Source organism: Thunnus albacares, chromosome 22 (assembly GCF_914725855.1).
Source record: "Thunnus albacares chromosome 22, fThuAlb1.1, whole genome shotgun sequence".
NCBI classification, from domain to species: domain Eukaryota; kingdom Metazoa; phylum Chordata; class Actinopteri; order Scombriformes; family Scombridae; genus Thunnus; species Thunnus albacares.
In genome coordinates, this window is record NC_058127.1 from 7,877,158 (window position 1) to 7,892,518 (window position 15,361).

The window sequence follows — 15,361 nt, forward strand, 5'->3', positions numbered from 1 at the left end:
GTGTAGACATGAAGAGACAACAGGTGGGTCATGTGTTTATTTCAATAAACCAAAGAATAAAAGCAGTAATGTGAGTCATTTTAATGGTGAAATAATGTAGATGCCTGACGTAGGTGGGGTCACGTAGGTCAAACTTATAAAGAAAAAATACATTTGGCCAAAAAAAGTATTTGTAAAAACATACTGAGTGGTCTTATATTTGCAATCTTGTAAATAAATAAATTATATTTACATTCAGTGTTACCGACCAAAACACATTGTGTTCTAACAAATGTGTTGAATGCATTTCCTTCCTCATAAAACATTTACAAAGTAGAGCTTTTAAATGTATTAAATCTACACCGTATTAACTTTCTGGCAGTTTTCTTCTTCACTGCCTTTGTTGGCACATTGCTGCACTTCTTGGTGCATTACCGCCACCGACTGTCCATCTGTGGAACAGCATGAAACAGCCAGATGTGCCTCTATAAGTTTACCTTTGATTTCATGCCAAACTGTGTGTCTTGACAGATCAATCACATGTGTTTGGGCATGTCAGTGTTTCATGTTTGCATGTACTGTGCACATGCTTGATGATTTCTGTGCACCAACATGTGTATCTAAATCAAATCATCTTCTGACATGTAATAATGTGAGAGTAAGTGTGATTCTGTCTTGTGTTGTGATCTGACAGCAGGCTGACGCTGTTCTCTGCGTGGAGGATTTTATTTTCTTCACTGTGGGACGCTTCTTTGTTCTTATATTCCCACAGAGAGCGAGTGATACCGAGGTGAGTGTGTTTGATTGAAAAGAAGCGTTGTACGAATCACCTCCTTTATTGGAAAATTATCTTTCAGCTCAGTATGATTCTGGAGATTTAGTTTGAGCTACGTTTCAAATAGAAAATTGACTTTTGGGTCTAACATTTTCATTTTCCAGCTTACTTATCTTGCTATGACTTAATAAACCGGTGACTCTGATCCTAGCTGTGCCTGGATCAGAGTCCAGGCCACATTCAGGCCTTTACTCTGAATATGAGAGCTCAAAATAATTCTACAATACCTGCAGATAGTCTGTGTGAGATTTATTTGATCTATCACCACATCTGCTCCTCACAGCTTTTCCCTCAGTGTGTCAGTGGTTCCCTGTTTGTCACTAAAACAAATGAAGGTTAATGGACGGCTTTCCTCCATACTGCTGTTTTTACATGTTTTAGCCCTTTACCTTCAAATTTTATTGCATCACTGCCAAACATTCCCCAAAGCATATATGCCTTTTATGATTTATTTATTATTTTCATGAGTTTTTAATTCATGGTGACTGCCTCTCAAATCTAAAATGAGCAAGCTTAAAAAGAGTGTGGGCTAAAGAAAGAGAGAAAATGCAGTTACGTAGGCAGGAAGCAGAAAGGTAGTAGGTGTAAGCAGAAAATTGACCTGAAAACATTCATCTTGAACTAGTTTGAGTACAAGAAACTATCAAATCTGGCCTTTTTAGTCTTGATTTTCCACCTCTGCACATCTCCTTTCCAAAGGTTGCAGCTGTAATATTTCTGGTAATTTAGGATGTTTAATAAGCTGAGGAGGATTTTACATTCTACAGTTATGCACATATTACACATTTTGTAAGAGTGATTGATACTTACGTTACACCAAATATCTTAAAATTATTTTTGAAGAGGAGACAGATTTACAGAAATTATAACTGAAGCGGTGGCTAAATGAAAAAATAAAATGTGAATAAATGTTTTAAACACTTTTTGGTGGCAAGTCAAATTTCTGATAAGGATGGGAATACACTGGGAGGACTTTTTTTTATTTATTATAAAAATCCTGGCTATGGTCCTGTTTCAAAGATGACAATGTTGTCTTGTTGTGTGCAATATTTTCATATTGAATGCTGGCACTTTCTAACCCATTAGATCTTCTTCATGGTTTTTCAGATGTGTTGGAAACGTGAATACAAATGGGCAAAAGGGACTTTAAAGCAAGACTATATCACTTTTGAAAGAAGAAATAACACAGCCTTTCACTTATAAATAAAAAGTTGAATTCTTAAGCAATAAAAACACACCCTTACTCGATTCAAGTTTTGCTGCTTTAGCCTTACTTGGTCTGGTATGACCACTAGTTTAAAGGTAGCTAACGTTAGCTAACATTAGCAAACTCTAAATGAATATTGCCATACTGTAAGTTACATTTTGAATCAATATGCTGACTTTGGGCTCCTTCTTATTAGATATGTTTTGGATTGACTTCAAAGTAGTGATACACAAGACAACTTTTGGCCAACTCCAATTAGCAACAACTCCAATTAGCGACAATACCCAGGAACCTGCATCCGCATATTCACATTCACTATGCTGCCATATTCATTCACCATATATATATATATATATATATATATATATATTTCTAACTTGCCTCACTTTCCCCTTATTAGCAGAGTCCATGCATTCACAATTCCCATTATTGGTAACAGAGTCTTTTTGTGTGTGTGTGCTAACGGGGCCCTTTCAATCCATTAAATCAAATGAAAACAAAACACCAGTAATGTCCAATCATTTGCCTGCCATCATTCATTCTCATTTTGGATCCCCAAACATACACACATGCTCACAGAAATAACCATTAATCCAACATTATGCGACCTGCAATCTGTTCCAACCTTTCTGAGGTCCAGACAGTTAAGAAACAAATCTCCAGACAGAAGCAGCTCAAAATAAATTGATTTTACAAATCCACAGTCGCTCATCGAGCACCTCTCCTCCAGCACTAACTAAAGTGACTCTTTGACAGCTTTTGTGAACTGAAAAGACGGGGATTATTTATTGCAAAACTACAAATTGGATCTCATGATGATTTTGAAACTGCATCTTCAACCCCAGCTTCAGACAGACGGTGGATCTTATTACAGAATACAAATGTGTGCCTTCTGGTCTTGGGCTCTCGTGGACTTCAATCATACTGTGAAGTGCTCACCACAATCACATCAAGTCCGCAAAGTCTGGTGGGCGGCAAGGGGATAAATTGTGCTTTGAAATGGGGTGTCTGACCTCAGTCATTGCCATGGATGTGAGCAATGCCTAGATGTTCATCCTGTAATCCTCTTGAATATTTTCCAGAACGGTTCTGAGTGGAAATCACGGAAACGTATTGGTAATCTGTAGTCATTTTTCTTCCTCGGCTTCTTCATTGTCCTCCTCTTCCCCACATCATCACTTTCATATTGGCTGTGAGCAATCTTCTGAACTAAGAGTAGTGAAGTCTGCACTCGGGACGGACTCTCAGGAAGTGCACAGAAAGTGAGTTTGAGCCCCTTATTGACGACTTTGATCCATTTGTGGACTTCAGGATTCGACTAGCAGATCGCCAGATAAGAACATCTGCAGTATATCGTCCAATGTCAATATTTTTCACAATTCTGCTTTCGTACCTGCATATGGCAACTATGTGGTAAAAGTTATGGAAAGATCAGGATTATGTAAAATAAACTACAGTGGCACCATTAAGGTTAGTCAACAAAAACACTTGGTTATTAAAATAACTTTACAATCAACACACAGCAGTTTTTATGCTTGTTTGCATTTTAGGAACTCTAAATTACTACAAAATTAATTTTTATGGTTCAAACAAAATTTGAATTTATTAAGTTAATGTAAAAAATAGTTGACTCTGCTAGAAAGTACATTAGAGTGTTATTAGTCTCAGTTATTGTGATAATATTGCAGACATTGTTATGCTAAATTATTACTTTTATAGTATTTGCCAACTTGTTTAGTGTTTTATATTGTCCCATCTAGGATACATTTTGGTCCTGTGGTTAACAGCATGAAGGGGAGAGCAGAATTATATTCAACTGGCACAATACACATTCCCTCCATGTATGTATATTCCAATTATAATTAGAAAACTTCCTGTTATAACCGAACACTGTTAGAGTTATTATGTAATGGTTGGGAGTTCTGCTTTTCCACAGTGGAAAAAAAAAGATGCCAAAATCTGATCTTTTAATTAGCTGAAAAACACTTTAATTTGTTCTTCCTGCTAGTTTCAGTGTTACTACATTTAGCTTTTTACCAATACATGAGGTTAATACCGCAGGGCTGCTAAGTACTTTGTACAGAGGGTGGTGGGTTGTGGTTCTCCAAGAATTCAAAACATGAAGTACTTTACTCCCACGACTCTTTACACAGAGCCAAAGATGGTATTAATTAACCAAGTATTAAATGCTCAAACCCATTGAGCAGCTATCTCTACATGTGGCCTGTGTTTGGTGCACTAAAGATGCTTTTGCAGCTGTATATATACACACACCACTGAAAAAATAGTTATGAATTAAAAAAGCCCTCTCCATTTTTTTAACAGCCATTTTTGGTAATTGGCTGTAAAATACTTGATACTGTTGTTGTTGGCAAATTAATTCTATTGTTGGAATGAATGCGGAAACAGAAATTGATTAATTATGTATTAAAGTAACGTACCTGTGACTGCTTCACTCATCTCCACACAGAAATAACAGTAGTATAAATTAATTTGGCCTCTACAAATCCTGACCCCTAGGGGCAAGTGTCCCATTAAAGTTTTATGGCTTTATTTAAGTCTCTCTGTCTTTCTCAGGCTCGTTTTTTTCCTATTTGGCAGTGCAGTTTTTACATCACATTTTAGGGATTAAATTGTGGGATTTCAGGATTGCGCTGATATTAACAAGACTAGGTCAAAACCTAGTATATGGCTGTACAGTGTATGGTTGATGTATTAAATTGTGGCCAGTTTGTTACAGGGATGCTCAGTGGTAGTGTGTATAATGTGAATTCCTGGATATTAAACATTCATCTGCAGTTTTCTGTAGTTGTCCCAGTAATATTTGTTGTTAAAGTGTACTGAAGTAGCATCACATGACATGGTTAAGCTAGTTTTTTTAATTTAAAAAAAAAGGTTATAAATGCAGTTGCAAGAACAAAACTTTCCACTCATATCTTAAGATGTTTGATTTGAAGGAGAATTTATTTTAATTCTAATTATAACTATTCTAATTATCTGTGCTCTTTCATCTCTTTCTGTCTTCAGATGTCTCTTGTTTTTCTCCATTGAGTATTTTGTCAGAGTGATGGTTATTTGTAGTGTTTTAACTGTGCGCTCTACCTCATGTCTCTATAGGCCTTTTTTCTGCCTCTTTCCCAGTCGATGATCATGGAGGCTGCGGTGGAAATTAATAAATTAAAGTTTTGACAGCATTTTGGGTGCAAATTCAGGAGGCTTATCTCCGCCTGGTCACCGCAGTTACAGTCAAATCAAGTGCACCTGCAGTTACCCCAAACTAAACTGATGTAACAGCTACATGAGTCGCATGTTTTAGCTGCAAGACTCATGTTTTAATGCTGTTGTTCATCGTTTGTGATGTGACAACGAAATAAAAAGCTTGCATCCTGGTATTAGTTCAGTTATAAAATCCAAACACGCAGCGTCTCTGGTTGAGACGCTGGTACGCATCTGTTTAAACAGGACTTTAGCCAACTTCACTGCATTTAACACTGCAGCTGAGAGCATCAGAGGTCGGAGCGGGAAATACAATCACTCTGCACTGTGCAGCTGTCCACCACTTCCATCATCTCGCACCTGTTCATATTGAAAGAGCAACGGCCGATGAGGAAACTCCAACGCTTGGCCGGTTGACAATGGTGGAACTTCATCAGTCAGTCAGTCACTCACTTAAGGACAACTGCGGTTAAAGGGCTGGTCCGTGGCTTCTCCAGCCAAAAATGATGATATCCATCTTACTATACCAGGAAAATTAATCTGGTGAGAAGAAGAGGGAAGAAATGAAGTCAGCATGAGTGTGTGTGAGTGAGTAAGAGTGCTGGGAAGTGATGAAGTGATTAGCTGTTAAGGCGCCAAAAAGACACTTAGCAGGGTCTCCAAAAAAAAAGTTGCAAATGGCTTCCCTCTTTCACACTGAACTGTTGAGACTGTGAGACTGTTACACACATATTTACACACTCATACATGCACAAGCGGATCAGCTTATCAGTTAATGGCTGAATATGAAATTATTATAACACTCATGTAAACAAATTATGTTCACAACCACTCAGGCAACTGTTACAACCTCATCACATTGTTTTTTATAGTCATTGTAAATTCATGAGTGTGCAAGTCGCCTTGTTTCCATTGTTCATATCGAAAATACTGTGTCCTTATTCTCCCCGGTGCAATTTTAGCACTACTCACTTGGTGTCTTGTTTGTGTTATTTCAGATAACAAATTTCCTGCTACATTATTGAGAGTGGGAATAGAAAATGGATTTTTAAGACATTTTATGGGTTTTTTTTAGTGCATTTCATGAGCCAGAGCAAGCACAGATAAAAACAACATCATTGATTATCAAACGGTAATAGAGTCTGGGACGTTGTTGTCTCTTAAGATGTGAAATTGAAGGAATGGAAATTGGCAAATATATTATAATAAAAACATAATATTGACTAGAGTTGAATTGAAAAGTCTGTCCTGTCCTGTGCAAAAATAAATGTCAGTCGGTCTTGACCCTTTGAGCATGAATTTGCTCAGTGAATATTATGGCAATTTGCCCCTTAGATCTGAAATGATCTTGAATGAAAAGTGAACACGTTGGCCTGAGATTGGTGCAAGAGGGAAGATTGTGGACTGGCTAGAACTGGAAAGGGTTCATCCTCAGGGGAGCATGAATATACTCGATTTCTTGCCTGGTGGAACCAAAAACATGAGGATACAGTCGCTGGGGAGTGTGGTCAAACGTTGACATTGCATAGAAATCAGAAGGGATCACCCAAAATATGAGAGTCATCCTCTTTGTGCCATAAATAGTCAATCTTAATGTCATGGAAGCAGATGTTGAGATGAGGTGCGACTGTAAAACTATTGTGATGTATTTTCAAAACAAAATGGAAATCCAGGAGCAAAACATTCAAACGCTGTACGTAAAGTTATAATCAATATTCTATATGAACCACAGATCAGTGAACATTGGACTCACATTCGTTAGTGACACAGAACTCCAAATGAATGCTAATGTTGCTCCGTCTGCTTGATGTTTAAATAAGTAACCAACACGTTCGCCATATAAAAAAAAGGTGATAATATGTCAATTTTCAGTTTTAAAGCTTGTTTCTGCTGCCCTCAAGTGGCCAAAAAGAGAAAAACAAACAAACAAAACAGTTAATGCAGGTCTAAAGCTCCACTAATACTCTCTAATGCTGTAATATCCACTCAAACCAGCAAACACTTAATCTAATCAGATGTTTGGGTTGGAAGAGATGTTTTTCTTTTGTTTGATTCACATTAGTTTTATGTTGCTCTTTGGATGTTTTGATGTGTTTTTTTAACCACTGTTTTCATTATTATTTGCATGAAACCCCTTTTGACACTTTTTGGTTAGTGTGACATTAACTACTCAACCAATTATCATCACTTTACTGTAAAAAGGCCCCCATGTCAAACAATGATTGGACATATTCAGACTCTTCATAATTTAGCTCAAGAAAGCAAATGCTAATTTTCTCAATTACTTTTTCTGGTTTAGACATTTTAAAATCAGCTCCTTTTTTTTTTAAACACTGCTCAGGTTAGGATGTCATGTTAAGTGCTGAAGGGATGTACAGTATGTATGTCACATGGTGAATTATACACAGGAATAGCGTCCCATTAAAAACAGACTGTTCTCATTAGTGAAGACCGTAGCTGTAGCAGCTTGAACTGTTCCCAGTACATGTCTCCCCTAAAGTTGAAATGAAAATTACACCCTGGCAAGACCGAGCGGAGCAAAACAGCAGGGGGTGCTCAGAGAAGCGCTGGCACTAAAATGATCAGAGAGAGGTGTACTGTATGCACCCGGGCCACGTCCAAATAAACGTTTGAAATAGTGTCTTGCGGTCTCCTAAGCGCCGGTTTGACTTGATCTTTGTAAAGCCTGTGAATCTATAGCTGATGGAGAAGAGGAAAGGTTAAAACACTCCTGAGTTGACAGCTGTGAGCTTGTATTATCCAGTTATTTCTACTTTTTTTTTTACCACTCTGAGTGGCATTCAGGCGCTGCCTTTCTCCTCTGTTTGACATTTTATCACTAAATTGTCTCAATTCATCCCAAGAGTCTAAACAAAAAGCTTAGATATTGTACAACACAGAGATTCAGGATTACAGTAATACAAAGTCAAGTCACTATTTCCAGCTGCAGAGCCCATAGATTTCCCTTTAAGGAGTTAAAATGTTCTTCTTCTGAATAATTTATTACTTCTTGCTACTTCCTGTTATAAAGAGTCCGGGCAGTAGTCAAGGCTACTGTGTAGAAAACTTCCAAGTATGGCTTCTGTAAATCACATTAAATCTCACAGTTATATCCCAGACGTCAGCGGTTTCAGCTGATTTATAATCTATAGGCTTTAGAAAGTCAGAGTTTATGGGTGCACTTATTGAATCACATGCATGAAATTTTAAGTTTTACGCGCATAAATAAAACGATTGGCAGAAGAGAGCAGAAGAAAAAATCTATTGCTTGCTCCCAACAGCACTGAGATCCTGTCATGTTTTCAATGCCCCAAACACTCAAATTTAAAACACGCAATATTTAAGATTTGAGCAAAAGATGTTCAAACATATTTCAGTGGAGGAGCCAAGGCCAGCGTGTCCCACAAGACACAATCAGCTGAAACTAAAACTAAGTATGTGTGGACTCGGTTACCCTGGGTGATTTTCTGAGGATATGAAAGAGCTCAGATGTTCTAAGCTACTATGCTTCCCTGCACAATGATGAAATTAATCCCATTTGTGTGCAAAAAGTTTTTTTTTATTTTTCAAAATGTAAGCTTCTTATTCATCGCTGTTGGAACAAGCCCAGAGAGATTCCTTCTGCCTGATCTGTGTACGTTCCCAGAGTGTATTCTGCATATTCAGGATATGAAAATACTCCTAATTACCTGAATATTAGTTCTATGCATGTAAACACAACATACCATACCCTCATTTTTTCCTTTTCTCATGTACAACCTCTATCAATATTCTCTGTATGAAAAACAAAAGCATAAAATTGCAGCTCACATTTATCATGGACCAATTATTTCATATTGTTCATGGTTTACGATGGCTACGTTCAAATCCACACCAGTTATTCAATCATGTGATTAAGGCTGCAGGAGAGGAAGTTGGATCCCAAATAATCACAATATTCTGATGATTATGGTATTTTTATCATGCGCAGGGCAGACAGAGTTCTGCATTTTAGTCATGTAAGTATCTTAATCAACATGTGAATTATGTCCATACTAGATGCATCTCACAAATTACGTCAGTGCCAGCGTTGGGTGCCAGTGCCAGAAGTAGTGCACCCTACTTGTAGTCATGCAGGAAGTCAGAGTGTGGAGGTCGGGGTGGTGGATGGGTATTTGGTGAGTCTGACTTTAATGCAAGAGAGCCAAGTTTGCGACCAGTCATAGACCTGGAATTAATGTTTGTCTTTTTATTAACTGTAAACACAATGTTCCCCTAATCTCAAGCTTATTGTTTCTATGTGCAGATATAGTAGAAAGCAAGAATTTTACAAAACCTCCCCTGTTATCCAAGGTTTTGCAGATTTGGCCAATAGCAATTTTCCTGTCTGGTGATACTCTGAAAAGACCTTTATACAGTATGTTGAAGGTAACACAAGCAGAATAAAGACAGAATGTGGTTTGGGTTTTAAAGGACCAGTGTGTAGAATTTAGTGGCATCTAGTGGAAGAGACTTGGCGGAAATAAGTATTTATTCATAAGTATGTTTTCATTAGAGTATAATCAACTCAAAATAAGAATCATTGTGTTTTCATTATGTTAGAACAAGCCCTTTATATCATAGAGAGCAGGTCCCCTTACATGGAGGCTGCCATGTTTCTACAGTAGCCCAGAACGGACAGTTTTGTGGCTAAAATGTGAGGTGAATGTTTGTAAAATTGACACTTTCAGGTCAAAAGCTAGGGATTCAGCCTGCTCTCAACCCTCCGTTTGCAATGGCACCTCTACTTCTCCACCGAACTGATGTCAGATCGTTCACACATGCCCACAAATGGCTGTCCGTTTCTAAATCTTTGTTGCAAAGGTTGTTCCACGAGTTGTTCATGTTGTATTTCTGATTGGATTTTGGCTCAAACATTGAAGAAGTTGACATTTTTGAGTAGAGAACAAGAGAAATAAGTGAAATCCAACTACTATTGTTTGAAGTCCGCTGATGGGCAGCTTCTGGAAACTAACCAATCAGAACAGAGTAGGCTTATCAGGAGGGCGGGCCTTAAAGAGACAGGAGCTAAAACGGCCTGTTTCAGACAGAGGCTGAACTGAGTGGCTGCATAAAGGACCAGAATAAGATAAAAAAATGATTCTTTTGAACTGTAAATCATGCAAAGATATTTCAGTAGAGCCCCAGAATATAAATATAGACCTGGAAATGTGCAGAATATGTCCTCTTTAATATTTGAAGAAACAGTGACATTGAAACTTGGACTTCAGGCATCAAATGGGCCATGCTCTGTATCATGGACACAGGAGTACAATTATAGAACTCAAGTACACATCATATATACATATATTTATGTGGATGTTAACGTAGCTACAAGACAACAACGCCTCTTCCAAAAATTATCTCATTTTTTATTTGTGTTTATAAAATCTGTTAATGCTTGTCTCATTCCTCAGTTCAATCCTCGGCTTAAAATGGCAATATATGGAAGATACTGTAATTTTATTTATACAGGTCTTACTTCAAGGGTGGAAGTAACTTATTCCATTTACTCCTGTGACATTTCTCAAAGCCTGTGATTTAATGGCACTTTTTTTTTACCATTTTCACCCTATGATATTGAAATCGCATCGATTAGTAAGCAGCTGTGGAGCTTTGGAGAAATGTAAATGCTGAAATGTTGAGGAGTGAAGAACTGGATGTGTTCCAGTTGGTATGTATGTATGCATCCATCCCAGTTTAACAGTTTTTTGGTTTTTATATATTTAAACAGAGGGCAGATGTGTGTGATAATAATGACGCACACACACAAACACACACACATGGATATCTGCGCTGTGACATCTGTGATGAGTGGGCAACTTCTTTAAACTTAACAAGCACAGGGGATTTCGTTTACCCCTTTGTCACAGTTTACCTTTGTGGTTCACTTTTCTCTTTCAGGGAAGTTTTGCTGAGTAAGGACAACGTAACTCTGTGATGCTCCGCTTCACATTCACACTGTCGGACTGATTCACATCTGTCAGCTGCTGTGTAAGTACAGTCTGTACCACACTCAGCAGATACAGTACAGAAGTTGAAAGTTGCCCGTCCTGCTCAAAGGCACCAACTTTTAGATATATTCTGTTTTATTTTCAAGGTAACACAAGGATCCCTAAAGCACTGGATTTTTTTTTTTTTTTTTGGCATAAGCTGATATTTCAGATGTGCCCTCCAGTGACTTTTACCATTTAGTTCTTCTCTTTAATCTGGTTTATAAGATTCAGCTCTGAGGGGAGAAGGAAGATGATATCTGTATTACAGGAGCCGCATTTTTTTCCCCAAATAAAAACCACTTTCTGACATCTGCTATTACAGCCTGTAACAGCAAATGTCATACCTGTAATTTACAGGTATAGGCTGAACACACAATCTGGCAAACTGAGAACCACCCTCAATAGTGTATACTGGGAATAGCAAAGTACAGCTGAGCAAGCAGGTGAACAAAATCAGGTGATCAACTTGTTTTTAACAGGCTACTAAAAATCTGACTTCAGGTGATGATTCTACAATTTTACCAGCTGCAGCATTAACCTAATCCATCACCAGATCTGCAAATCTTTAAAAAAGATGAATCTGGATGTTTATTTATGTTGCACAGCTGTAGATCGCAGCTGGAATAAACTAATAACTCTACAATAGTCTCTTTCTGCATGATAGAAACAACAGATAACGTAAAAAAAAAAAAAAAACGTGACAGAACAAAGAAGCAGATCATTTCCTTTCAAAATAACAGTTCATTTTCATTTGTATTGACCAGGAGACCTTAAATCACTGTCTTGCTTCTTATTCTCCACTCAGCCAAACACACGTTGAGACAGTAGGATCCCCAAATTCTAAAGTGTTCCTTTATTTACACGTTTAGTCAAAGATAGAAATGCAGCTGAGATCCATGATTGTGAAAAGTCAGTCATGATTTTACTTTATTTTACTCAAAACTGGGTTGATCCATATTTTTTTTGTCTGGGTCTGTTTTTCCTGGTTTATTCCTGGCTGTTTATTGGGATAGGTCTGTTAATTCCAGTTAAGGAAAACCAGTAGTACTACAGTGTACTTTGTGCTACCAACTTTGTGGCAAGAGTTTGAGGAAAGCCTTTTCCTGTTTCAATATGAAAATGTCTCTGTGCACCAATAAAGAAATGGTTTCTCCAGTTAGGTGTGAAGACCACTTGACTGACCTGCAAGGAGCCCTGACCTCGATCCCATCCAACACCTTTGGGATGAACTGGAATGCCTCATTACTGCTTTTGTGCCTGAGTGGGAGTAAATCAATGCAGCCATGACTCCCAAATCTTGTGAAAAACCTTCGCAGAGGAGTGGAAGCTGCTGTACCAGCAAGTTAATGCACATGGTTTTGGAATGAGATGTTTAACTATCACATATAGGTATAATATTCAGGTGTTTTTGTAGTTGTTCACATACTTTCGGCCATGTGTTGTAATCTTTACCTGCCCTATTTTGATTTTATACAAAAAGAAAATGAGAGTACAGGCCTTATAGAGGTTGTCATGGGTTTTTCTGGGATAGCACAGGGAAAACAGCAAGACATTTAACTTTGTGTGTGTGTGTGTGTTTATCAAATCAAAAACAAGGCCAAAAGATGAATACAATTCTGTTTAGTTGCTAGAGGCAATGATTTTCTTTTACATGATGAACAAAATGTCCCCAAACTGTGCTGAAACGCTTGAATGTTTAAATCTAGTGTGAATAATTGTGCAGCAAGAGATTAATTATTTCAAATCCTGTCATGTGTTTGTGACCATCAATGGAAATTAAAAAAGGAACAAAAAGAAGAATAAGAACTAACAATATTGGACAGGATCCTCACTCACTGACAGTATGGTTTTGATTCCTCTCTTCTGGTTTGTACAGTAGAAATCTGTCTATCCTGCAGGGTTTGTTAAATAACATGGGATGTATCGCTCTCTCAGTGATTACAGCTCTGCACTGAGATCTGGGCTGATAAGACAGGTGTATTTTTACATACGTTACAAAAAAAAAAAAATCTTGCCTGGAGCACATTTTAATTCAGTGCATGCAAATGAAACATCACAAGTGTGTGTCCGAGAGGAGGAGGAGAAGAGAGAGAGAGAGAGAGAGAGAGGTGAGTGATAGTGAGATGAGATGAGATGTGAAGGAGATACAGGTGCAGAAATGCCTCACTCTGATCTCTAATTCAGACACTCCAGTCCAAAAGCGGAGAGCATGCCAAGCTCGGGAGGAACAAAGCCCCAAAACTTGAGATGAATTTGCAGCCGTTTTACCTGCCAGATATGAAAACGGGACAGTTGCTCAAAGTCAAAGAAGTACCGGCTTGATATCAAAGCCGTGGCAGCAGGTGAAGAGAGAAATGTGTAAATAAGCTGAAAGATAAAATATGTTAAAACAGACTGACCATAATTACACATATGTACATTTACATAAGGATACAACATTTGGTGTACATTTTAACCGCTTTCAGCACCATAATTGTGCTGAAAGCTCATAATTGTGACTACAGACTGACTCTGGAAGGAATATTTATATCATAAAAATGAATTTATCACTAAAAAACAGTGGTAGGTTTGTGGAAATCACGAGACTCATCTTTCAAGTGAATCAATTAGTTCATCAATCAACTTTGCTGACATCACTTCATAATCAAAAGAACAGCTGTACATTTTATTCACTGTCTTGCTAAGTTAGATGAGAAGATTGATACCTTTCAGAGATACAGTACAGTTAGCAGCTGGTTAGCTTAGCTTAGCTTAGCTTAGCTTAGCACAATGACTGGAACCAGGAGGAAACAGCTAGCCTGGCTCTGTCTAAAGTCAAAAAATATGCCTCCCAGAATCTGTATGGCTCACCAAGCAACCCTTTTATATCTTGTTTTGTTGAATTTGAACAATGAAACCAATGCTTAACTCTCGCTTTTTTTACAAAAGAAACAAAGGAGATATAAATTGCTTATTAGTTTGCTTTAGTGTTTCCAGTCTTTACGCATTGCTGAGCTAACTTCTTAGCCTGTAGCTTCATTTAACATTGAACAGACAAACATGAAAGTGGGAATCTTCTAATTGAATTCTTGGCATGAAAACAAATAAGAGTAGTTCCTAAAATGTGGAACTATTCCTTAACTATGTAAGTCTTGAATACCCTTTGCACCATTAGTTGAATAAAGCAAGCAACATAAAGGCTTCACCTTGGGTTCTTGAACATTCTGGGCATTTTTTCTGACATTTTATAGTCTAGACATCTTTCCCATGCAACCTACACCCCTTAAAATAAATCAATTTCTGCTTGTTACCCGTCATCAGATAATAGCCTTGGACATGAGTTGCGAACAGTTCAACCAAAGTGATTTTTTCCGTCTCAGATTGTTTAGTTTGAAGGAAATTTAGAGACCCCAGATGTGAGTATTGACTATTTCACAGGCCAAGGTGACATACTTCATATACTTTTCAAATTATCTTGTTACATCTCGTCCTGACCTTCAGGTTGGGAAACACTGGTCTAATAGTGGACACATTAATCAAAAATGAAAATGGTCATTAGTTGCACTCTTTCTTCAGTGCATCCATATTCGTCGACCTTTCTGAGCATATGTGTCTTCAAAAGGTCTCAGGCAGAGGTCATGCAAGTATGTCGCTTCATAATTGGAGGCAGACGGTCTTTGGCACTGTGGAAAGCAGATTTTAGTCGGTCAAAAGGTTGGTAAATGAACTGCTGGGACGGTTTAAATCAGTCAGGTGCAGCTGGCTGAGGGAAGCAGGTGCGGAGGCTGATTGAGGCAGCAACTGAAGGTTATGAGAAATGTAGTTGCATATATGCGTATTATTTTGTTGTATATATACACCAGTGCACCATCTCTTTTCCCATATTGTCCAGATTTGATGCTGAATGTTTACATTTCAAATCCAGTGTTGAACCAAGATAATTAAAACTTTTTTTTTTCTTTTTTCACATCGTTTTGGTCTTACCATCCATCACTTGGCTGTTTTGGTTCAGTCTCGCCGCTCTCGTCGGCTCCGTTTTCAGTTGCAGCAGGCAGGTGTTTTCAGCTGATAAACCTACTTTACACTCTACCTGTTCAGCACCAAACAGCAAACAGACAAACTTACTGTCTG

The 15,361-nt window shown here is 37.9% G+C and overlaps 1 long non-coding RNA gene across 2 annotated transcripts; it reads left to right on the plus strand.

The window, feature by feature from the left end:
• The first annotated feature begins 676 nt into the window (after positions 1–676).
• On the plus strand, positions 677–13,438 carry LOC122974398. Of its 2 annotated transcripts, none has more exons than XR_006400376.1 (3): positions 677–769; positions 11,160–11,249; positions 12,408–13,438. It is a non-coding gene; the product is annotated as an uncharacterized LOC122974398 (long non-coding RNA). The 2 variants fall into 2 exon arrangements; XR_006400375.1 differs by lacking the exon at positions 677–769 and adding an exon at positions 10,420–10,929.
• The last annotated feature ends 1,923 nt before the right edge of the window (positions 13,439–15,361 follow it).